Source organism: Macaca nemestrina, chromosome 2 (genome assembly GCF_043159975.1).
Source record: "Macaca nemestrina isolate mMacNem1 chromosome 2, mMacNem.hap1, whole genome shotgun sequence".
Classification (NCBI taxonomy): domain Eukaryota; kingdom Metazoa; phylum Chordata; class Mammalia; order Primates; family Cercopithecidae; genus Macaca; species Macaca nemestrina.
The window spans coordinates 39,677,474-39,703,588 of NC_092126.1; the positions used below are offsets into that span (position 1 = coordinate 39,677,474).

At 39.7% G+C, this 26,115-nt stretch overlaps 1 long non-coding RNA gene across 5 annotated transcripts in view; it reads left to right on the forward strand.

Moving 5' to 3' along the window:
* Nucleotides 1–434: 434 nt before the first annotated feature.
* Nucleotides 435–26,115, forward strand: part of LOC105469926 (uncharacterized) — a 68,202-nt gene continuing 42,521 nt past the window's right edge. For all 5 annotated transcript variants that reach the window (XR_011619724.1, XR_011619723.1, XR_011619725.1 and 2 more), the window contains exons 1-2: nucleotides 435–621; nucleotides 3,412–3,529. This is a non-coding gene — a long non-coding RNA (uncharacterized lncRNA). The remainder of the gene's footprint in view (nucleotides 622–3,411; nucleotides 3,530–26,115) is intronic.

A 26,115-nucleotide genomic window follows, 5' to 3' on the forward strand; every position in this document is an offset into this window, starting at 1 on the left:
TTTTAAACACCTAGGGAATCTATAGTTAGGCACTTAAAAAAGTTTAATATTATTTTTTGTGCTTTTTTCTTTTTTTTCTTTTGATCAGCCTTGCCAGAGATCTGTCTATTTTATTGCTCTTTATCTGTTCCATTTGTTGTCAATTTTATTAGTTTCTTCTCTTATTTATTACTATTAATTTTAAATTTATTATTTCTGACATTCTACTCTTTGATTTTTTTACTTGTTTCTTCTCCTAACTTCTTGTGGTAGAACCTCAATTTACCTTACAATTTTCTTCCTTTATAAAATATGCTTTTGCTATGGTTTGAATATTTGTATCTCCTCCAAAATTCATGTTGAAACTTAATCCCCAATGTGACAATATTGGCCTTTAGGAGATGACTGAGTCATAAAGCCTCTGCCCTCATGAATGGGATTAGGTACCTTTGTAAAAGAGCTTGATGGAGTGAGTTTGCCCTTTTTTTCAAGCTTTCCATCTCTTCCACCATGTGAAGACACAGTGTTCATCTCCTGCAGAGGACGTAGAAACAAGGTGTCATTTTGGAAGTGGAGATGGAGCTCTCATCAGACATCAAACCTGCCTGGGCCTTGTCTTCATTATAAATTACCCAGACTCAGGTATTTTGTTGTAGCAGCACAAGTGGACCAAGACAGCTTTCAAGACTAGAAAATTTCAAATATAAGTATCTTATTAGGTATATTTCCATCTTAATGTTATCATTGACTGAAAGATCATAGTAGGTTGTTTAGTATCCATGTTTCTGTATAATGTCGAGAGTTCCTCTTGGAATTGATTTCTAATTTTGTTCAAAAGAAGATACTTGATAAGATTCAACTTTTAAAAATTTTCTGAGACTTGTTTGTAGCCTAACATAGTCTGTCTTGGAGAATGTTTCATGCACTGATAAGAATGTATTTTCTGTGGTTGTTGGTGAGAACGTTCTGCAAATATCTGTTAGGTCCATGTGGTCTACAATTCAATCTATGTTCAGTGTTTCTTTGTTGATTTTGTGTCTTAACTATTTGTCCGTTGCTGTCAGTGGGATATGGAAGTCCCCAACTATTATTGTGTTGCTATCTACCTCTTTTTTTAAGTCTGTTATATTTGTTTTATGAATCTGGGTGCTGCACTGTTGGATGGATATGTATTTAGGATGGCTATATCTTGTTGAATTTACCCATTTATCATTATATAATAACCTTCTTTTTATTTTTTTTTTACTCTTGTTGATTTAAAATCTGTTTTGTTTGATATGTTTAGCTACTCCTACTTGCTTTTGGTTTCTGTTTGCCTGGAATGTCTTTCTCTTTACCTTCAGTCTATTAGTGTCTTTCCCAGTTAAGTGGGTTTCTTATAAGCAGCATATGATTATATAAAAATCCATTCAGCCAATCTGTATCTTTTTTTTTCTTTTTTTTTTTGATGGAGTTTCACTCTTATAGCCCAGGCTAGAGTACAGTGGCAGTGATCTTGGCTCACTGCAACCTCTGCTTCCCATGTTGAAGTGATTCTCCTACCTCAACCTCCCAAGTGGCTGTGATTACAGGTGACTGCCACCACGCCTGGCTAATTTTTTTTTTTTTTTGTATTTTTAGTAGAGACGGGGTTTCACCATGTTGGCCAGCCTGGTCTTGAACTGCCGACCTCAGGTGATCTGCCCACCTCGGCCTCCCAAAGTGCTGGGATTACAGGCGTGAACCACCGCGCCCAGCCCAATCTGTATCTTTTAGCAGAGCATTTAATCCATTTATGTTCAAGGTTAATATTGATATGTGAGGTTTTGTTTCTGTCATGGTGCTGTTATCTAGTTGCTTTGCAGTCTCATTTGTGTAATTGTTTTATAAGACCTCTGAGTTTTATATCTGCATGTCTAGATCTGTTGCAGATTAAAGTTTTCCTCAATTGTTTCTTCAAATAGATTTCCCAAACTTCTTGTGTTTTCTTCTCCCTCGGGAATACCTACTGTTCATAGATTCAGACATTCTGTGTAGTCTCATACTTCTTGAATAATTTGTTAATTTAAAAATATTCTTAAAATTATTGTCTGACTGGATTAAAAATTAAAAGCAGAAGATTCTGCTTGATCTAATCTATTGTTGAAGCTTTCAACTGTATTTTGTAATTATTTCAATGTACATTTCATTTCCAGAAATTCTGTTAGGTTTTTTCTTTTTCTATTTTTTTTTGAGACGGAGTCTCACTCTGTCACCCAGGCTGGAGTGCAGTGGCACGGTCTCAGCTCCCTGCCAGCTCCGCCACCCGGGTTCACGCCATTCTTCTGCCTCAGCCTCCCGAATAGCTGGGACTACAGGTGCCCGCCACAATGCCAGGCTAATTTTTTGTATTTTTAGTAGAAACAGGGTTTCACCGTGTTAGGATGGTCTCGATCTCCTGACCTCGTGATCTGTCTACCTCCGCCTCCCAAAATGCTGGGATTACAGGCATGAGCCACCGTGCCCCGCCAGGTTTTTTTTCTTAAACATATCTATCTTGTTGGTAAATTCCTGATTCATATCCTGAATCGATTTTCTGATATTGGCTTTCAGATTTCTCTTGTATGGCATTGAGCTTCTTTAACATCAATATTTTGAATTCTTTATCTGGTATTTCAAAGATTTCATTTTGGTTAGGATTCATTGCTGGAGAGTTAATGTGATTGTTTTTGGGGAGTAATAACACCCTGCTTTTTCATACTTCCAAAATTGTTGTGCTGGTTTCTTTTCATCTGGGGGAATTGTCACTTCTTAATTTTGAATTTACTTTCATTTGGGTGGAACTTATTTTTTCCCCTTAAGAATGCAACTATAATATATGTTGAGTAGGGTTGTTAGGCTTTGCTTCTGAGTGCTTTCAGTGGCAGAGACTCTCTATGAATTCCTTGGTTACAGATATCCTTAGTGTGGTGGTTTTCTCAAATGATGGTTGTAGTAGTAGTGTTGTATTGGGTATGTGTGCAGGCTCATAGCTGGGGTGGAGAGATGTTGAGAACCATGTCATGTTCTCAAGCATTGTGTACTTGTGTCAGCAGATTTTGTGCTGGGATGTGCAGATCAACATCCCCGCCAGTAGGTGGTACTTGCAGGTAAGAGCCGGTTGTGGTGGTAGCAATGGGTTTTTATGCTTGATCTTTTTTAAATAGAAGCTCTCAGTGCCTCAGGCAATAGGTTGGTCTGTAGAAAGCATAGTGGCCTGGCCTCCACATTCAGCCCCTACGAGAGGGGCAAAGCTGGGCAGAGCCCAAACAGGCAAGCTGCCCTCAGGACCCCCAAAGGCAGTCACAAGCACCAGCTCTGACAGGGGTCTGAGGGCAGTGGGGCATCTTAATAAAAATATTTCTATTTTCTCCTAGGGCCACATGGAGAGCCAGGTTCACTAGACCATGGCTATTTGTTTTCTTTCTTTTTCAGACTCTCACTTTGCCATCCAGGCTGGAATGCAGTGGCATGATCACGACTCACTGTAACCTCAATCTCCTGGACACAAGTGATCCTCTCACCTCAGCTTCCTGAGTAGCTGGGACTACAGGTGTGTGCCATCACACCCAGCTACTTTTTTTTTTTTTAAGAGATGGATTCTCATTATGTAGCCCAGGCTGGTCTTGAACTCCTGTCCCCAAGTGATCCTCCCACCTTAGACTCCCAAAGTGCTGGGATTATAGGCAATAGTCACCATGCCCAGCCTCATGGTTGGTTCTTGATGTTGCCTAAAGCCCCTAAATCTTTGCCTCTTAGTAGAGTCAGGGTACTGCCCCTGGGTTCTGCATCAGGACTGAAGATTAGGAGATGCGGTTACACTGAAAAACTCTTATCATGCCAATCACTGCATGGACCCTCTCCCTTGTGTGCTTGTGTATATATGTCTATCACCGCACTCACTATGTCACGGTATAGTTGTCTGCTTATGCACCTTGTTAGTCTGTTTGGGCTGCCACAACAGAATACCACAGACTGGGTAGCTTAAACAACAGAAATCTGTTTTCTCACAGTTCTGGAGGCTAGCAGTCCAAGATCAAGGGCACAGCAAGATCAAGGGGCCTCTAGTGAGGCCTCTCTTTTGCTTGAAAGATGGCTGCCTTCTTGCTGTGTCCTTGCACGGCCTTTCCTTTGTGTGCACACATGGTGGGAGAGAGAACTCTGGTGTCTCTCCTTCTCATTTGGAGATCAGCCCAATTGGATTAGGGCCTCACACTTTTGACTTATTTAATCTTAATTACTTCCTTAAATCCCTATCTCCAAGTACAGCCATATTGAGGGTTAGGACTTCAACATATGAATTTGAGGGACCAATACAATACATAACATGCACTGTTCATTACCATCAGACTGTGAGCTCCTTGAAGACAGAGCTACATTTTTGTATTGCCAGTGCTTAACACATAGTTGGTACTTAATGTTTTTATGTTTGCTGGCCTAATGTCTAGACTTTGTTTTGCGCTCTGTGCGACTGTCCTTTTCTCATATCCTTGGACCTGTCATGGATAAGTGTCTACATCAAGTGTAGTAGAAATCACTTCTGCTCACAAAATATCTCTGGCTCTTTACTTTCCGTGAACCTGTTAGTATTGCATTTCTTGGGCCCTTGTGATTGTAAGGGGCCTTGGATTAATACTGAACAATGAGTTGTCAGTGGACATGATAGGAGTCACTTCCAAACTGGAGCATTTATTGATGGTGGGTGACGTTCTGAGTTCGCTCACCTTCTGTCATAGTGGCCAGCAATGTTCCTGATAGAGGCTGCTTCATCATCCTGCATCCTAAAGTGAAAGAGACATGAAGCAAAGTTCACAGCCCACTGTGGTGAGCATGTAGTCAAGTCAGACAAGTGTTATTGTCTTGAGCTGAGATTTTTGGGGTTCTTTTCTACTATAGCATAAACTAGCCCGTTCTAATCAATGCATTGTCTTACCCCTTTTAGTTCCCTGTACCATCCAAATAGTGTAAGAGTACAGTTAGCCAACTTTATGTAATGTTTTATTCAAAGGAGAAGGCCTCTCTATCTCAAACTTTCTATCTGTTGAAATCTCACTCTGAAGCTTAGGTTAATTCCTTCTCCATAAAGCATTCCTTTGCCACACCCAGTTGAAATCTGTTTCTCCCGCTTTAGGGTCCCATGTGACTTTCCACTGTAACATGACTCATTCGTACTTGAAGTGCAATAGTTTGTGTAACAGTCTGTTTCCCCTACAATACTGCAAGCTCTAGTCAATTAGAATTCTAACACACAGCAGTAATTTGCTTAGGAATGACCATGTGATTCAGGTCAGACCAATTATGTTCTTATATAGAATGTTACACATTTGACATAGATTATTACATGTCTTAAACATGTGTCTTTCCTCACAGCAACTTGCATACTTGATAAATGATGGTTTAACTGAACTGAAGTTTTCCCTCTACACCCTTTACCATGTTTATTGTCTCCTTCGAGAAATAGTAGTGGTGGTGGGTATTCTAGCTTCCTGATCTGAAAAGAACATGAGATTTGGATTCATACAGATATAGATTTTAATTTTTAGCTCTGGCATGTACTAGCTATGTAGCCTTGGGCAAGTTGCTTATCCTATATGAGTCTTGGTGTCCTCATTTGCAAAATGGGGATAATTCTTACCTTATAGGTTTGTCAGAAAAATCAGATAACATGTGCCAAACACCAGCAGTGTCTGGCATAGTGTGGGTGTCAGTGCTATCTCCTTTCCTTCTTTAATCAGTGCATTTTGGAAGGCAGGATTGGAAGCAGAGAGAAGGTGATACCAGAAGATTGTAGAGGAGACGTTCTGGAACACCTTGCCTTTGCAATTTCCTTCCAGAGGACATCTGATGATCCTGTAGAATCCCTTTTCATTTTTTGTCTATTTTTAGGCAGCACCAAAGCTCACTCCTGAACCCATTAGTGAAGGTTAACGCATGACAATAAGATATTTAGGCGAATTGCATGGAACATCTTCAAAAGGTGGTTACTGCTATTTCAATACAACATTTCAGTCAGAAAATTCCTGCATGTGGGATCTTTCTTGTCCTCATAAGTTTATCTTTGCAAGTAGCAGAAAAGGCCCTTGTATTAGTTAGTAGTCTTTCAGTTATGGTGGGGGTGGTGGGGGGACCACAGTCAAATTGGCTTAGACAGGGGAATTTATTGGCCCATTTAACTGAGAAGTCCAGGGATAGCTCTGGATTTGAGCTCAGTTGGATCTAGGTAACCAATAACTGTCAACAGAACTTCTCTGATGCAGTTTCTTAGCTTTGCTTCTTTTCTCTTTTGATTTCATTCTTTTCTGTCCCAGAATAGACTAGCTTTTCCCTTCTCAGGTAAGGAAGATGGGTGCTGGAGATCACAATCTTACTCCCTCCCAGTATTATGACCCCAAAGGCAAGAATTATTTCTTACAAGTTCTACCAGAAAAGTCCTGGCAAAGAATCTAACTGGTCTGATCCAAGTCACATGATCATCTCTGAAGAAATCACTGCGATGGTTTGGGGGGTGGGTGGGAATTCTGATTGATCAGACTGGGTTTCAAGCCCATGCTTGTGGTAGTTGGGGAGAAGGAAGAAGAAGTACCCTATGATAGCTCCTCAGGTCCACATAGACTAGGGAAGAGGTGTCTCCAGAGAAAGAAGCTGGCCAGGCAAATGAAACAGGATGCTTTACTACACAGAACTTTTCAATGTTCACAGTCTTTGACCTATTTTATTAGTATTGTTTTTTTTCTAGAGGACTCTTTCATTAAGTGCATTCCTTACAGGTAATACATTTTCTACCAACTGAGTTCCACTGTTGTCTTCTACGTGGAATTTACTGATCTTTTAATTAGAATTAAAAGGCCTCCTAACCTTTCCCCAATATTTACGTTCTAGTGTTGGTCACCCAGTGGATTCCTTGGGAATGTCTCTGTAAGGAAAAAATGAAGATCATAACATCATCTGAACTGTGTGGATCATTAGTTGCTCATTTTTAAAAACATTTTCTCCAGGGTTGAAAAAGCATATTAAGTAGAGCCTTAGGCTTCACACAGGTAGTGAAGAGACAAACAGTGGTGCTTCTGGGGAACCCATGGCAGAGGCTGTGACTTTTAAAACACGATCTTGTGCCTTGGTAACCTAGCAGGAGGACCAAGAAGAATATATCCCACTCTATAATGTAAACTTGGTGAGACTCGAATCTTATACTTGTCATGAATCGAATTTGGTGTTGCATATTGCATAGTATGACCAGAAACTCAGGTGTGCCCAAATTCTGCCCTGACAACCACCCCTATTCCTCAGGAGAGCACAAATGGCTGACGTGCCCAGGTAGGGTTCTCCAGAAATGGTTGGATTGAAGCATATTGCATGGACCTGAGATCTAAGTAGTTTTTCTAAACTCTTCCAAAAACCAAAAGTTTGAAAAATTTCCTACTGTCTGGTCACATGTAACAATAAAATTGAAGAGGTGCTGAGAGATTGATACGGTCAGATCTGCAGAGCAGGCTAGGATGTAACTTCCTCCTCTAGCTGCCTATGCGAGGAAGAAAGAGAAAAGAGAGGCTATAGGACTCCTTTTGGACCCTGACAAAGTTTCTGATTCTTCTGCATTAAGAGGAGGAGGACTCCCAGCTAAGTGAGCTCAGTTCTTTAAGGCTTAATGGACCTACTCATGGGAATTACAGCTTAATCAATGTTCTGGACTCTAAACTAATCAGATAACTACACTTTCCTTTGAGGGGAATGGGTAATGAGACCCCACAAAGGCAGAATTAGGTCTGGCATGGGAAAAGGATTTGAAGTGATCCTTCCCCGGTATTTTATTTTGTTCCATCTTCTGGCCTAATTAAAAAATCTGAAAACATTGGCCAGCTAGTCATCTCAAACCAGTAAAAATTTGCCCATGAAATCTACCCGCTGCTATTGTTGATGAGAATATGACATATATACAAAAGAAGACGGTGAGCAAATTCAAACACTTTATCTCATACAGTCATTTCTGCAATGATGGCGATATCGACATTCTTGAAAAACCCCACATTCTACAAAATCACACACTGGAAATAATGGGGATTGTAGGAAGACAGGGTGAGAAGCCTGTTCACTCAAAATGTATGCAACCTCCTCATCAATTAAAAACCAACTGCAATCCTAGTAAAAATACTAGCACAGTAAAAAAAAATCCATGTTAAATCCCTAATAGATGAAAAAGTTTGAACTTTACCTCAAAAAATATATAATAATCTTAATGAAAGCGTGGGTAAGGAAGTGTTGATGCTGATGAGTTGCACAGACAAGGGCAAAATAAAGACTGGGTGGAACCACACAATAAGCACATCTGAGACAGAGCATGTGGTCTAACTAGACTAGGAGGAAGAACATTGGATGATGGGCATCATGTACAATACCATATTCCTTCACGGCTTGCTGCATTTTCTGTAAAACATTAAAATGTTGGCAAAAATTGTACATGAACTAACATGACTTCTGTGTTAAATTAACGTTGTTTCTTTATTTCCCAGTCATGTATGAACTAATTTGCATTACAGAAACATGAGTTGCAGAAGAAGAGATTGTGTATTTCTCAGACATATGCTAACAAATATTTCATACTTATTTGGAGTTTCAGCTATAAAATCGAAGTAAGTCATTTGCCTCAGATTTATTAAATGAAATCATGCATGTGGAAGCTTAAGTAACTGATAAATGGTCATGCAGGTATTTGCTAATGAACTTAAATAATTGTATATTCTTTTTCCACTTACTTGCTTACCAGCTTCAGGTAAGTTACTTAAACATTTTGTGCCCCAGTTTCCTCATCTGTAAAATGAGGATAATATTAATGTGTACCTCATATCATCTTTTTTGGGGGGTTTAATCCCACTTTCTTCATCCTCCATGCATTTTGTAATCTGCAGCTCTCAGTCTCTTTTTTCCTTGTGCAAAAATAGTAACTGTTTTTTTTTTAAATCATGTACAGTTGAGTTTCCTCAATTTTTATTTATTTCATCCATCAAATACTTAAATACACTGCTTACTAGGTGCTGGGCACATTCTAAGCACAAATATTAACTCATTTAATTCTATGAGGTAGGTGTATCATTATCTCCATGTTATAAATGAGGAGGAGACTAAAGGACAGAGGGGTCAGGGCACTAACCCAAGGCACCCAGCTTGTGAGTCACATGAATGGGATCGAGTCCAGGTCTATCTTTTGCCCAGGATGGTGATCCTAACCCTAGCCCATGCTGTGGGGTGGGTTCTGTCAACACTGTTGATTGCTTTGATCACCTCCTCTGTCCCTGGCATCTTTATTGCGTTTCTTGGTTATATGCACAGATGGACTCAGTGCCATCTAGCTGGCTTCAGTCTGCCAGGCCCATCTTTGGGGAACTCTGGGAAATGGAGTCTGACCTTGCAGGAAGTAAGCACAAAGACAGCCTCTGAAATGTTTCCCCTCACAAAACAACACTTACCTGGGCCAATGAAATCATTTTGAGAAAACATGTTATCTATCAAAAAGTTATAGGTATAATCATTTAATTCATTCAAACTACATTCTGTGAAAGGATGATTTCCTGATCCTAGTTTTCTTTTTTTCTCCTATCCTCAAAAGTTGGTTTCTTTACTTCCAAAGGAAAAATTTATTATGCATTTTCCTTCATTTAAAAAACATTTAACAACTGATTTGTGTGTTGCATGAAAGTTACACATTTCCTAAGATGCATTTGCTATTTTATTTTCTTTCATTCAAAAATGTGTCAGTAATCTTTTTGTTAACATGAAGATAAAGGATTAGTAATGCAAGATGCAGTTTTCTTGTAACCTTCTTGAAAGCAGACTATAGTTTCTTATCTGGCTCCAACATTCATTTTCCCGAGTAGAAAAAAGGTGACTTAAAATGAAATAAACCACATTTGATTCCTAAGAGCTTTGCTGGCAGGGAAATGTACTGAGAAAGGCAGACTTTGTCGGATTCCTGAAAGCCCCTCTGCCCCCAAGTGAGGAAGTTGACTAATTTTGCATTTTAAAATAGAATAGCAATGCAAAAAGAATTGTGAATTGTCTCTCATTTGATCACCAATCAGAAGATATCAATGATTTTATTCCTTGAAAATTCAGGCTGCTGGAAAAAAATCACTGAGGTGTAAATCTTTATGATTTCATTTAAAAATTTTTTTTATTTATTTTTAGATATACGATCTCACTCTGTCACCAAGGCTGGAGTGCAGTGGTGTGATCACAGCTCACTGCAGCCTTGAACTCCTGGGTTCAAGAGATTCTTCTTCCTTAGCCTTCCAAGTAGCTAGGACTACAGGCACACACTATCATGCCTAGTTAATTTTAAAACAAAAATTTTTGTTTTTGTTTTTTTGTAGAGCTAGAGTCTCACTGTATTGCCCAGGCTAGTCTGGAGCTCCTGGCCTCAAGCAATCCTCCTGCCTTAGCTTCCCCAAGTGTTGGGATTATAGGTGTGAGCCACTACGCCTGGCCTAAAATCTTGTTTTATTTATCGAGTGCCTATTCTGAGCAAGGAATTAAGCAAGGTGCTAAGAGCATTCAGAGAGAAGGAAGAAAAGCCCCTACTCTTGATGAGTCATATCCACTCTCCTTGGCCCTTGGTGGAAGAGGCGTATGTGGGGGAGAAAAATACAACACATGGTTTTCACTCCCAACTGCAATGTTCAGGCATGAGTAGAGGGAATTTATAGGTCTTTTATGTTCTTTTATAGATGGTTGAGTGAGCTTGCCTCAACCTCCTGTTTTGGTGCATGTGTATGTGGAGGTGAGGACTTTAGCTTTTGAAGTGTCACCTGGGTACAGATAGGGACTCATTTCCCCCAGAGTCTCAGAGGTCAACTAATCAGCCTGGTGGGGCTCCTGAAGCCTGTGGTGACCCCTCACATGTGCTAATTCCACAAGACTAACATCCAGTTTGATGGACACTCATGACTATGGCACCACACAGTTTCCAGAGCAAGCCCAGGGCATTTTAAAGTATGAACCTTCAGTTCAGCCTGGCATGCAGCTAGCCTCCCCTGTGCTAGGCTCTGGCCTGGGCACTGGAGGAACACAGGTGAATGAGGCCTGTTCCCTGACCTCCAGGAAATACTTTTACCATATAATAAATGTTAGTATGGAGGTGAGTACTGACCCTCCCGTGAGGGCCAGAGGAGGGGCACATAGACAACCTGGGGGCTCAGGGAGTGCTTCTTAGAGGAAGTGTTAGTTGAAGTGTTGAAGGTTGAGTCAGAGCTTTCCAGGTAAGGGAGTGTAAGGGGCACTGCAGGAAAGCAAAATAAAATGCAGCAGAAAGTTCCACTTTGTTAGGCCTGGAAAGTGCTGGTGGTATTTGGTATAGAGGCTGTCAGTGTGCTTTAGGAACAGTTCTGTGGTGTGATGTGTGTCTCTCATCCAGAGGGTCTGCAGGTGCAGGAGCTGGATGATGAGCTGATTCACTGACTGGCTCCATTTTTTCCACTAGGGAGGTGAGGCTTTTTGGCTAAGAGGAGTGGGTGGGAGAAGGTGCTGATGGAATGGGTGAAGACCAGTCTAAGGAGTGCAGATCAGGAAAAGGGGGACTTTGATTTAGAAGGGAGGTCAGGCTTCAGGCAACTGACAAGACTGATTAAGTCTCATTAGTCTCATCAGTTTTGCTGTGCAGGAGAAATGGAAGGGCAGGAAGCATAGGAGTAAGGAGCTTAATAAAAGTGGTTCTGATAATCAGCCTGTATTCTTCCCAGGGTAAGGCAGGAAGTGGGACCTGTAGAGGGTTAATAAGCTGGAGAAGCTGGAGGGATCAAGGCCCTCTTGGTCTCCTTTAAAATGCAAATATCCATGAAAGGGGCAACGGAAGAAGCCCTAATATTTTTAAACCTGAGTCCACTAGGACTTGTTTTCTGCAGGCTTGGAGAGTCTGGAACCATTGTGAAGGCTCTGGCAAGGAAGGGGAAGGGAGAGAGTGTGATGGCGATGGCCCTTCCTCCCTGCTGAGTCCATTTAGCTGCTTGTTTATTTATTTATTTGTTTCTGGATTTAATGGAAGTGTTCTCTGTTACCTTGAAATGAACCAGAAATTGGAAGGCAGCTATGTTAGGCTAGAAACAGCTCTGAGTGCTGATCTATTTGGGGCAGGAAATGCTCAGACATGAACAACAAAACAGAGTGGACCAAAGAGATGAGACCAGGGAAGGAAGTTAAAATAGGTGGGTCTTGAGAAGAATATTTCAGAAAAGAAAGTGCCAGGTACAGGGTAGGTGTTAAGTAAACATTCATTCAATTCAATTCAATTCAACTGTAGGCTCCCGGAGGAGGTTGGAGAGCTTCTCAGAGAGGGCAAAGCTCACAGCAGGGGCTGTTCAGCAGAAGCCTCAGAACCTGAGACAGGATCCCTGCCTTTGCTGTCACAGTCATGGGCTGCTCCTCTGCACACACCTCATCCTTTTTAGACTGGTCTTTCTGAGGCCAAACGCCATCTATTTTGTTCTCTGTCCCCTGAGCACCCAGCCTGACACCCATTCATAAACAAATGCCCCACCCAGAGTAGGTTCCATTTTTGAGAAACTAGACTAAAAACAAGCCGAGAGAGGAAGAGAACGAGACCCTCTGCTTGTGGTTAGAGGAGGGCTGGCTGGAGAGGGGGGCAGAGGCCGACACTGCGACTTGTCCATCATGCTGTAGCTGGAAGTATTTCACATACCAGAAAAGGAGTTAATGTAACCAGGAGAGTTATTTTGAAATGCAGAGAGGCAGTATAGTGGGACAATGGATATTTACCAAGATTTTTTCTCCCTTGCCCAGTGGTTCCCAAACCTCCCTGTCCCCACTATTTCCACCCTTCTCCCCCATGACCTTTCTCCTACACAGTCTGCCACATTCATTACAGGAAATAAACAAAGGAACACAGAAAGAGTCAAGTCTTGGATGTTGAGTTTCAAATACATTAAAAAAAAAAAACTACTAATAAAGACAACATTCTTGAGAGCCAATGCTTTCAAATATATATATGATATATATTTTATAAAATATATATGACTTCAAAAGAGCCAGCCCTAAAGGAAGCTGGAAATACAATTCATCACAAATCAGTGGTTCTCAACCCCATCAAACCCAGCAGACTCCCTTTTTCTTTTAATTCAACCTTTCTATTACCGAAAATTTCAAAAATTCACACCAGTTGACTAAATAGTAAAATGAACCCGACATAGCCACCATCCAGCTTCAACAATTACTGATACATGCTACATTTTGTTTTATCTCTACCTGATCCACTCTACAACCCTGATGATTTCAAAGCAAATCATAGCATTTTATCTGAAAATACTTCTGGACGTAATCTCTTAAAATAAAGTACTCGTTTAGAAAACATAACCTCAATACGATTATTACAGTAGAGATAATTAATAATAATTCCTTAATTACCATGTTCATATTTCCCTGAGTAACTTATACATTTTTAACAATTTATTTGAAACCCCTTTTTATAATGGGCACTTTGCAAAGTCCCCTTTATTATCCTCAAATAAAACCAATAGGTTAAATCTGATCTACTATGTAATTAAATGTATCAATATAACACCCTAACTGAGATATAAAGGAAAAACAAAATGAAAGCTACTTAAAATAAAACATATGTTTCGGCCGGGCGCGGTGGCTCATGCCTGTAATCCCAGCACTTTGGGAGGCCGAGGCGGTCGGATCACGAGGTCAGGAGATCAAGATCATCCTGGCTGACATGGTGAAACCCCGTCTCTACTAAAAATAGAAAAAAAAAAAAATTAGCCGGGCATGGTGGCGGGCGCCTGTAATCCCAGCTACTCAGGAGGCTGAGGCAGAAAAATGGTGTGAACCCAGGAGGCGGAGCTTGCAGTGAGCTGAGATCGCGCCACTGCACTCCAGTCTGGCAGCCTGGGCAACAGAGCGAGACTCCGTCTCAAAAACAAACAAATAAACAAACAAACAAAAACACATGTTTCAACATTTGAGTGCTTAGACACCAACCATTACAGTAGAGGATATTGTAATGTAGTTCTATGCATGAACTTGAATGTTGAGCCACACACAGTGAATATCACAGCCTTGAGCACAGACTGACATAGAGGTGTTATGTGGTGATTTAAACATCATAAATGGTATTGCCATTAGTACATACTTTTTCTGAAATGATGAATAACTCCTGAGAAAGTCTCTAAAAAAAGAGGGTTCAACCTTTCCCTGATTTATATTATTGTTGCTGTCCTAGAAAATTCAGTGTATATTTTATATTTAAAGTGTGCAAAAATTTCTGTGTGTTTACATATAAAGTGGAATTAGGCCCTGGGTGCAAGTAATTATAAGTGATTTTTAAACCTGTATGACTGTCTGGGAAAAATACTCAAGTCATGCAGGATGCAGAACAATTCTTTATTGGTGGGACCATCCCAAGCATTGTGAGATGTCTTTTATTCTTGGCTCCTGCTCACTAAGTGCCAGAACTATTTTAGAGTAATAGAGATTGAAGAGACTTGAGAACTATATGATCCTTAATTGAATCCTGGATGGAACTATAAACCAGCTACAAGGAATATTATTGGGATAACTGGGGACACTTGAATAATAATAAATTATATAATAGATAATAGTATTAATGCTAAACTTCTTTACTATTTGGGCAATTATAGTTGGATCTATTCTTGCAACTCTTCCATAAATTTGAAAGCTTTTTAAATAAAATGTTTTCGGGGAAATACCCTCACAAATTTTCAAAATTGCCATGAGGGCCATATCACTTCCACTGAGAAGTGGTGGCATAAGTAACAGATCCAGAGGGCAGGAGGTTGATTTGGGAAAGGGGCAAGAAGATTAGAAATGGAGTGAGGTTTCTTCCTCATGCCCCACCTCAGGCTGGGTACCAGGATGGATACCTAGAAACTCCTTTAAATTTGGGTTTCTGAGAGTAGTAATGACTTGTAACCTACTTACCCTCTGGAACGTAAGAAGTAGCAGTCTTGCTAATATTCCCCAGGGCCACAAAAGCATAGGAGAAGTAGATTCTCACAGGCTGCAGAATGTTGATGGAGAGCATCAGAAAGCCCCCACGTCCCCAGGAGACTTGCACAAATGGCTGATAAAGGGTGAGAAGCTCAGGTCAGCAGATACTACCAGAGAGCTGAGGGTGACTATGGCTCAGAGGCTCCCTTAGTGCCTGCTCTCATGTCCTGGACTTGGGTGCTATTTTTGGAACTTAGCTGTTCCCCTTGCTGAAAAGGGAAGTATGGACAGGGTTGGAGTGCAGGATAAAAGACACACAAAATTTGACTGAATTAAACTTAAAGTGTCTGAGTGATCGCTAATGTGATTGAATTTACCTGAAAGTGTTTTCTGCTGTCAAATGGAAATGAGAATTCAAGGTAGAAATTGAGTAGAGTTACAGAAAATTAAGCTCCATTTCTTTTGGTAAAGGTGATTTTGTGGCTTGTGAAAATTTGAGTCTGCTAAAGTAGTTAGTATAGCTGAATATATAGAATGTATCAGAAAGATGACAAGAAACTGGGCAGAGGATTGTGCAAACGGAAATACCATTTTGATAGTGTATGGGAGCTGCTAGGGGAGAAGTTGTATCTGAAATTATGAGTATAGAAAAGCTCCAGAAGTCCTGGGGGGAACTTTTTCCCAGTTCTCTAATCCAGAAGAGATGAGGAAGACAATGTATTCATTTAGTTCAAAAAATATCAATTTAAAAAGTGTTTGTATTCCTAAATGAGGCCTGTAGAGAATGCATGGGTCCCCTGCGAAATAAAACCCTTGTGCCTTCAGCCCGACTCCCTTTGTTTAATCAGAGGATGCCATAGGAACAGGCAGGGGCAGATGGCTGAGATCCTATCGCAGCAGCCTCAGGACTTAGGAACATTAATTTTAAAGGGGGATTAAAGTACAGAAGAATGTTTTGAAAACATCATGCATTTTCATAAGCACCTAGGCATGCTTGTTCCCTGCTAGATGTTTATGTGACAGGTCTTTGGAACAGAAACTGTGATGGAAGCAAGGGACCTCTTATATTGACTCTGTGTAGGGGAAAAATCAGGATTTGTCTTGCTAAAGTGCTAGGAGGGGTTCCTCCCTTGTCTCCTTCTTGGTTTCTTGGCTCATGGAATGGAGGAAAAGTCTGGTATCATTCCAACTTGGTAGATAACGGTGATTGGGAATTGAAGCTTGTCCTAAGACACTGCAGCATCCATGAGGGAGCCCTCAGCATGTAGGAGCAGTGAGGCAGTGCATACCTTCTCAACTAGAACTCTAAAGTTTTATTTCATTGCATCTTAGACGTCAGGCCATTCTGGTGTTATGGTCTTCAGACTGGTGAATGCATCCCCACTAGTGAACCCAAAGACTTTCCAGGAGGCATGAGGGCACACAGATGGTTTAGATCCCCAGATTCCACATGTCTTCTTTCCTAATATTTATCTACCTGGGAACATGCCCAAGGTCTGCAGATTCTTCTTTTCCGTCTGCCTTCATATTCTCCCATTAGAAAACAGAGGCATAGGCCGGGAGTGGTGGCTCATGCCTGTAATCCCAGCACTTTGGGAGGTCGAGGTGGGCAGATCACCTGAGGTCAGGAGTTTGAGGCCAGCCTGGCCAACATGGTGAAATCCCGTCTCTACTAAAAATACAAAAAATAGCCGGGGTGATGGTGGGCACCTGTAATCCCAGCTACTTGGGAGGCTGAGGCAGGAGAATCACTTGAACCTGGGTGGTGGAGGTCGCAGTGAGCTGAGATCACGCCACTGCACTCCGGCCTTGGGTGACCGGAGCAACACTCCATCCACCCCCTACACCAAAAAAACAAAAAACAAACAAACAAACAAAAAACAACAAAAAACCAAAACCCAAAAAATAGATGTATGCTTCTCTCCTGAGCATGGTGCTTTGCCTTGGGATAGATAAATCCCTAGGGGCAACAAACAAAAGGTGCCATGTTGGAAAATGACTGGGTCACAATTGTTCTCTCTACTCAGTTGGTTTTTGACCCTGCTTTCATCAAAATGGACATGTGTCCCTTGTCCCTGCTCCGCATCCCCTCTTTTTACCCAAGGTAGCATTACAGGCATAATTATTATTTCTATCAGAGTTTTATTTATGCACGGATTCAGGCTGTGTCTTCTAGTCAATGGCACCTTACAATGACAACGTCTCAGTCACAAAGTAGTTTTATTGCGTGACAATTTTAAGAAAGCTTCAACATTAAACTTGTAGAATGGTGTCTGAGTCTTGGAAGAAAATCCCAGAGGCAATAGTGGAGCACTCCTAGGAAATGTCTCTTCATCAATGTTCTTGATGATATATTGGGTAGAAAACTACGATCATTAATGCCTTGATGATGATATTGGGTAGAAAACCATGATCATTAATGCCTCCATTGAAAAGCAATTCAGAAGAGCTGAACTTAGAATATGAAGATGTTTTAGATATACCATACCAACTTTTTTCACTTGTATTCCTATTTTTATGAATGCACAAGAAGGACATATAATTAGAATCTGTGTCGGAGCTTCCTTGCTGGGCTTCTGGTGGTCACAGCTCTGCTGTTTGCTCCTAGATTCCATATTTCAAGGTGGGGAAGAGGTGACTGCAGGTACTAGTGATGAAAAAGGAAGGCCGTGAACAAATTCTGGAACATAAAACAACAAGACTCCTTTAAAAGGGAAAGGAAAGGCTGTGGTGAAGTAAAAATGATGAAGAGGTGTTTTTAGCAACAACTGGTTGACCCTGCTGATTATTTCAGTCAGTTATTTTGAACCATTTAAGGTATTAACCTTGGTCCAGACCTGGTGCCCTCACCCTACAGCGGCTGAAAGTGTCCAAAGTGAATTACGCAGCAGGCCATTTAGGCTGAGCCTCTTGGCATTCTGAATTGGATGCCATTTTTATTTTTATTTTCTCATGGTTGCTGTGTGTGTGTTTACGTTTGCAAAAGCAGTTTAGGCCCTAGAATTGCAAGCTTTTCTGTTAAGGCCCAGGCTGCTTTGCTATCTCCTATCTTTGTTCCTCACCTCATTTTGAAGGATTGTTACACATTTGTAAGTACAATGGGATTATGTATTCATTGTGTCCGTCCACTCTTTTCTGTGACACAAAAGGAGAAATAGCCTGCACTGCGACTTAAGAGCTTTCTGACCGCTCCAAAGTCATGACATTTCCTTTGCTTTTTGATGGCTGGCTTTGAAAAGCAGGGGAAGCTGGGTGACAAACTCTGTTGGCCCCAAGAGGGAGATGACTTGTCGTTGTTGTGAAAAAGCGTATTTAGTCACTTTTAAAAAGCAAATTGCGGACTTAATAGAGCCACACAGTCTTCTTTGGAGATTGCTACAAGGTGGATTGTCTTGATAAAACATTTGAAGCCAGAAATCCATCAAGCGTTAGTGAATATAAGCACTGACCTGAACCCAAGCACACGACATTCTCTCCAAGCTTTAGAGTTTTTTTTTTTTTTTTTTTACTAGAGAAAGGATAACTGTCCAGTACTTTTCACTGTGCCTTCTTTGCAATTCTTCTTCCAGTTCCAAATCAAATGAAAGAGTTTGATGATGAACTATTTTGAGTCTATCTGAGACCATATGCATTGGTATCTGTAGGCTCAGCTTTTTGGGTTTCTGCAGAAGCTGTGATTGTGCACTTGAAGCCAAGCATTTAGCAGGCCCTTTCATGGCCAAGGGCAAATCTCGACGTTAAACAGAACCAATGCCTTCTCAGCATCACCCATTCCCAAGCCCCTTGATCATTATTACGTTTACTATCACTTTTTAGGTAATATTGACAGAGCAACCCCAAGTCATGTTGATTTCCTCCTGGACACTTAACTGTGTTTGAGGTAGCTGCCACCAGGTGAGAGTAGAGTCTTCAGTCATGGCTGCACTTTGCCAGATATAGTGCAGATATTGTTGCTTACATTTTTTTTCTATTAAAGTAATAGCTATATTAAGTATTACTATGAGTAGTTAACTATGTTTTAATTACTAAGCCCTTTCTCAAACCTTCATTTTACAACCTCGGTTTTCTGCTGTTAAAAGAAGGTAACACACCCTTCCTACTCTAGACTTTTGATGACGGGCAAATTTAATAGACTATGTTGAGATGGCAAAAATGTAAGATTTAAAAAGGGATTTTATTAGAAAAATAAAACATACACTTTGAGAATGGTTGTGTACTGTTGTGAGCAGTGGATTGAACAAGATGAAGATAAGACTTAGGTTAGGAGGAAGGGCCAACTGGAGTGGGCAAGGACAAGATGGCCTTTGGCCCAGGTCCTTGGAAAGGTGGTGGTTGCAGCGTTTGTCTTTTTTTTTTTTTTTTTTTAATCCCGTCCTTCATTCCTTTCTGGAAAAGAAAAATACAGAAAAATGGAAAGGGCAATGTAAGATCAATGCTTGGGTGCTCACATCCTAGAATTAACTAATACTAACAGTCATTTTTGCTTTAGGTTTTAAAAAATCATTTAAAAGAAATAGAGGCGGGCATGGTGGCTCATGCCTGTAATCCTAGCACTATGGGAGGCTGAGGCAGGTGGATTGCTTGAGCTCAGGACTTTGTGACCAGCCTGGGCAACATGATGAAGCCCCATCTCTACAAAATTAGCCAGACGTGGTGGCACATGCCTTAGTCCCAGCTACTCCGGAAGCTGAGGTGGGAAGATCATCTAAGCCCTGGAGGTTGAGGCTGCAGCAACGAGGTTGCACTACTGCATTCCAGCCTGGGGGACACAGTGGCACCCTTTCTCAAAAAAAAAAAAAAAAAAGTAACTAAAATTGAAATCTCCTTTATTTTCTCCTCCCCAGTACCATTCATGTTCCTCTTTCCCCAGGAAAGGGAACTTGAGGACCTTGGTTTATTTTCCTCCCCTCAAGAAGAGCCTACATTACTGCTAATGCCATTATTAATGTTACTTAAATGCAAATGGCATCATTGTAGTGTTTATGGTATTCTCATTGCTCTTTCACTCAACATTTTCTCTTCCAAATCTTTCTGTGTTGAGATGTGTATGTTGATTCATTTTAATTTCTGGATAGTATTTAATTGTATGAGTGTATAAAAATCTCCTCTTGATATGTTGAAACTCATCAGGTATTCTGTCAATGTGATTTCCTTAAAGTGTCCCCTGAGGACCCCTAAACTCCAGTCAGAACTGCTTGCCTTCTACACTGGCAACACATCTGTTATCCTAAGAATTTTCCTTTAGTCTTTCCTGTATTGGTTTTCCTCTTTCCTGTATTCCCTGTCTTTTTTGGTTTATGCCTTTGTTTTGGCAAAGACTGTATTACAGCACCTTCCTGAGAAGGGATGTGTGGGAGATAAACTTTTCAAGTACTTGAATGCCTAAAAATGTCTTTATTTTGCTCTCACACAATACTTATGCTGGATGTATAATATTAAGTTGAAAGTAATTTTCCTTCAGAATTTTAAAGGCAGTGTTCCACTGTCTTCTACATTCAGAATGTCATTATTTAGGGCTGTGAAGCTATTCTGATAACTGTCCTTTTTTATCTCTTGCTATTGTCTTTCCTCTTAGGAAGTTTGAAAGGTCTTCTATTGTTTTGAAATTTCATAATGATATGTCCTGATGTTGGTTACTTTTCATCCATTCCCTGAGCAGTTTCTGAACACATGGGGCAGCCACCAGCCCACACTTCCAGTGTTGGGAAATTTCTTGAATTATTTCTCTAAAAATTTCCTCCCCTCAGTTTTCTGTACTTTCTTTTTCTGAAAATCCTGTTATTTAGACATGAGGTCTCCTAAACTGTTCCTCCTGAATTTTAATCATTTCTCTTCTATTTTCCATCTCATCTTTCTGTTCTACTTCAAGACATAGCCTCTCAACTTAAATTAAAAAAACCCCTTTTAACCTTGAAAATGAGGTTTTCTTTTTCTTTGTCATCATCTTTTTAATTTCCAAGGGTCCTTTTCCTTATTTTAAAAACGGGATCTTTTTATCACGTCATGCATATACAGCATCTTCTCTTATGTCTATAATGATACTACTAATAATATTAGCAGTTTTATTCTTCCATATGGAATATGTTTTATTCAAATAACTTTTGTAGCTCCTGTTTTTCAATTACAGGACTTCTTCAAATGCCTGGGGATCTTTGGTTGTCCTCTCATAGTTGAGTAGCTTCCTAAGCTTGGTTGCTTCTTGCCAACTATAGGCCTCACTGTAGGGATATCTGGCTGGGTCTTTTGTTCAGAAACTCCCACCATCATTTTCTTTAGGTCTTTTTCTTGGACTGAACATAGTCCCCAGAAAAGGTTTTTCGTGTTTTTGATTGGAACATAAAAATAAGCCTGGCTGTCAGAATTCTGGCAACCCAGAAGAGAAAAAATGCTGTGAGCCTCAACCTTTAGAATTGAGACTTTTACTTTAACCCTTCTATTTTTATAAAGATACCCCTGACCTCAACTAGGCTGGTGTCCCCCAATCCATGCCTTCTATTTTGCCCTGAACCACAGAGTCAGAAAGGGGCAGTTTCCCTCATGGGCAAAGTGAAGACAGAGATTTGGGGGTCTAAATGCTTTTAAAACAGGCTTTAATCTGTTTTACTCCATCTTTACTCCCACGTACTGTCCAGTGGTACTGGTAAAGGCAATTGATGCATCTTTTGAATATTTTGTCCATAAATCAGAGGTGCTTCTTGATTACTTCACTGCCAGTTTAGAATCTGGCTTTCTTGCGTCTGCTCGGTAAGTTACTGCTCACCCATCTGCTTTTCAGATTGCAAATTTTGCTGCTGCTGTTCATTTTTTATTTGTTTTTGTGGTTTTATTTCTAGGAAAGCCATTAATTGTTATTTTCCTGAGATTTAAGGAGGAAGTGAAGACTAAAATATGCATTTGTCTTTCCATCTTTAATAGGAGACCAATTTTGCTTCATTTTCCTCTGTAGATAAGTTTTGATTTTCACATTCTTAACTTTGATTCATCTGGGGAATTCATTTTTATGTTTAGTGCAACATTATTGTTTATTTTTGTTTTCTAGATAGAAAGCCAGAATTTCCAACATTATTAACTGAGTTTTTATCCTTTCCCTTCTGCCGTGTAAGCCAATCTCTGTCATATACCATGTTTCCAGGCTTTCTATTCTGTTTCATTAATCTCTTCATTTATCTTTTCACCAATACCATACTGTTTTAATTACTATAAAGTTTATGATATCTTGATATCTGCCAGAATCGCTACCCTTGTTCTTTTTTAGAATTGCATTGACTAGGGATTTTACTCTTCCATGTAAACTTAAGAATCAGTTTGCTAAGTTCTATTCTGTTACAAAGATTATAATCGAATCAATCGTATTGGGAAAACATTACATCTTTATTCAGCTTCCCATCCATGAACAAGGTATAGCCTGTTTATTCAAGATTTTTTTCTTTTATGTCTTTTCATAATATTTTATAATTTTCTCTTAAAACCTTTTGTTAGATTTATTCCTTTTTTAAACTTTTTTTGCTACTATAGTGAATTATATGTTCACACGCACGCTATTGCATTTTAAAATTGCTATTGCTGGTTTACAGGAATGTTGTCGATCTTAGTATAATGATTTTGTAGCCAGCAAATCTTTCTTGTTCCCTCCCATTCTTTTTTTTTGAGATAGGGTCTCACTCTGTCACCGAGACTGCAGTGCAGTGGTGCTATCATAGCTCACTGTAGACTCAACCTTCCAGGTTTAAGTGATCCTGCCACCTTGGCCTCCCGAGTGTCTGGGACTACAGGTATGTGCCAGCACACCTGGCTAATTTATTTTAATTTTTTTGTAGATATGAGATCTCCCTATGTTGCTCAGGCTGGTCTTGAACTCCCACCTTGGCTTCCCAAAGTGCTGGGATTATAAGCAGGAGCCACCATGGCCAGCCTAATTGCTTCTAATAGTTGGTCTGTAGTTTGTCTTGCATTTATAAGTGGAAAAAAATATTAATTGCAAATAGTAACAATGTAGTGCCTTTCTTTCTAAATGTTTTGTTTTTCTACCCCTTGTCTCACAGCATTGCCTAGGACTCCACAACAATGTTGAACAGTAACAGGGAGAGCAGGCACCTTTATTTTATCTCTGACTTTAATGGCAATGTTTCTAAGTTTTTATCATGATGAGTGATGTTTGTTCTGTTTTTGGTGAAAACATTTTTATCATGTTAAAAAATTCTTTTCTATTCAGAGTTCACTAAGAGGATTTAAAAATCATAAGTGAGTGTTTAATTTTAACAAATGATTTGTCAGCACCAATTGAGGTTCTTTTTGCTTTACTTCATTAATATGAGTTACATTTTAATAGATCTTCTGAGGTTGAACTTTCTTTGCCTCTTAAACTGATCCTCAAATGATTATGACATAATTTAAAAAATATACTATCAGATTTGATTTGTTAATGTTATAGGACTCTGCCATCTATGTTAATAATTAAGATTGGTTATCATTGTCCTTTATTTCCCTGTACTTCTCTTGTTATCAAGTTTGTTATTAGTTTAGTAAACTTAGTTGATGGCTTTCTCTTTCCCCTCTTTGAAACATTTTCTGTGAGATAGGGACCATCCCTTCCTTGAAGTTTCGGTGAAAATAATCTACAAAAGAAAATGGTCCCAGTGGCTCTGGTCAGAATTTGACCACTGATTCAATTTCTTGTTTCTAGTTTCTGGAAAAACTCTGAAAGGACTGCTTCGTGATCTGTCAAGCCTGGTTTACCATCTGAATTAATAAAAGTAACTAGAAACAGGTCTGTAACCGGATACCACAAGAAGATGCTCTTTGCCTGGCACTTCTGGTGGATATGGTGTACACTCTTCATTTTTAAGTATGCTGGCTCTACTGTATTGAAAAGCAAGTCTTACCATAAAACCAGGGAAGGAGAGAGATGCTAATAAATATCAGTGACTTAACAATGGACCCCAGCTGATGTTGGATGTGTTCTCAAGCTTAAATGTGCATTATTTCAAAAAGTAACACTGTGTATCATCTGGAAAACAATAGTTCCACCACCTTTAAGGTAAAAAAATAAAACATTCTCCAATGCCATTTGCAGTTTTGGAGAAGATTACTCTGTAGTCTTGCAAACAGAACTAATTCCAGAGCTGCAACATGCAAGGGCATTGTCAGCATTGGGTCAGAGGGTTGTTTTTGGAAACAACCTCAGGAGAAGTCAGATTTTTTCTAGAACCACTTTTTTTTTTTTTTAATTTGCAAAGTAAATTTTAGAGCATTTAAAAGTACCTTTGTTTTTAATCATGTGGCTGCCTCTGTTTAAGTAAAATTTTCACTTGAAATGAATACAGACCTACCTTGGGAATTACTTTACAAATCTAAAAGAACTTAGATAAGCGTCCCTCTTAAATTTAATTCTCTTTTGAAGAGAAAAAGTAATGACTTTCAAAGTACTTAATATATTACAAAGGAGTGGCAAGGGGAAATAAATTTCCTTTAATATAACCTTTTATTTTAATAACATAGGTACAGATCTAGCTGAAAGAAAGTCTTTTTTTAGTATATCAATTGTACTATCTCAAAACAAGGTTATGCACTGAAAATTGAGTCATAAAAACACAAAATTTATCTCCTGTTGCTAATTCACTATGCCAAAAACACCTGCTGGAGGAAGGACACCCGTTCGTATACATTCAAGTCTCATTAGTTAATTGCCGAGTAAAGCCAGATTTTGTCTTGGCTTGTCATTTTAACCCACAGGGAATTAATTCTTACAAGCAAATAAGTTAATTCTTATAGTCTTTTTTTCTTTTACTGCTTATAGTAGCAAGTGACATGATTGGGTTTCTTGGATCTTGTTTTAGGAGAAATGGAAAAATATGACCTACAGTGAGATATGCATCACAGCAGCAAAGCAAGGAAAATGACCCTCTGCTATTGAGTTTTATCCCCAAACCCCAATATGGGTTCCTAAGAAATGAAGCTAATCTAGTAGGGGAACTACATTAGTGGATACTAGGTAGACCTAAGTGGCCTCAGACCAAGGCCCCCCTTTTTTTTTTTTTTCAGAATGATAATCACTCTTCTGTTTGTATAAATGAACGTTTCCATCTTGATGGACTCACTAAGAGGTAACCACACTTTTCATGCAGAGTGAAGTGGCCACAAGGAGATATTTGTACAGTTTATTGCAAGAGGTTCCAGTGCCTTCCCTTGCACAGAGTTAGGTTTACAGCTTATGCTAGTATAATCTGGGTACATGCTGGTTCATGCTCTGTTGGAGGTATGTGCCTCTGCTTCCTTTCCATTTGGAATGACTGCTTAGTACTCAATTGTATTAATAGTCTGCCAGTTATTTAACCTCTCTCTAATATCCGGCTTTTTGTTTTCGCTTTCTACTTTTCAACTGTGTGTGTGTGTGTATGTGTGTGTGTGACAGAAAGAGGGAGAGGGGGGAAGAGAGAGTCATAGCATCATTTCATTGTAGGGTTTAGGGGTATGATGTGATGAAGGGCCTTACATTTGGAGCTTTGGTGTTGGGTGGCAGGGACACGTTTGTGAGACAGTAGTTGCTGAAAACCATTCAATGTCTTGTCTATCATGAGAGATGTGAACCAGAGCAGTTATGAAAAATTCAGTTTGGTGCTATGCCTAATCCTTTTCAGTAATATGATTGTAATACTTGTGCCTAGTAGGTGATCGATACATATTCAGTTATTAGTTGATTCACTCTATATTAAGGATGCCTCAGTATCAATGTAAACACTCTAGGTTTCTGTATTTTAGTGTAGATCATGGGGAAGAGGCTCTGCCTCGTGTTTTTGTGACGTGGAATGGCTGCGCTGCACCAAAGGGTGTTTATAATTCTGATGCTATAAGATGTGTCTACGTATTTAACAAGCTGCTATTGCCTCTTTTTTTCTGATATTCTGAGATAGTCCACAATGGTTCCAAAACAGCCATCCATAAAGGAACAAATTCTGTCAATCTTGCAGTTTTTTTGGTTTACATTATTTCAACATTATTTTTGTGAGTTCTCCCTTTCCCCTCTCAGTGGGTTGCATGATATTTAAAAAATAAAATCTTGTTGTAGCCACAGTCCTAGAAACAGGGGAAGGGGAATGAGTCTACCTAGAATAGAGGAGTTGTTTTAAATTTAATTTTCTAGTGTCTAGTTGCTACGGCTAGTCTGGGTAAATGGATGAACAGTGA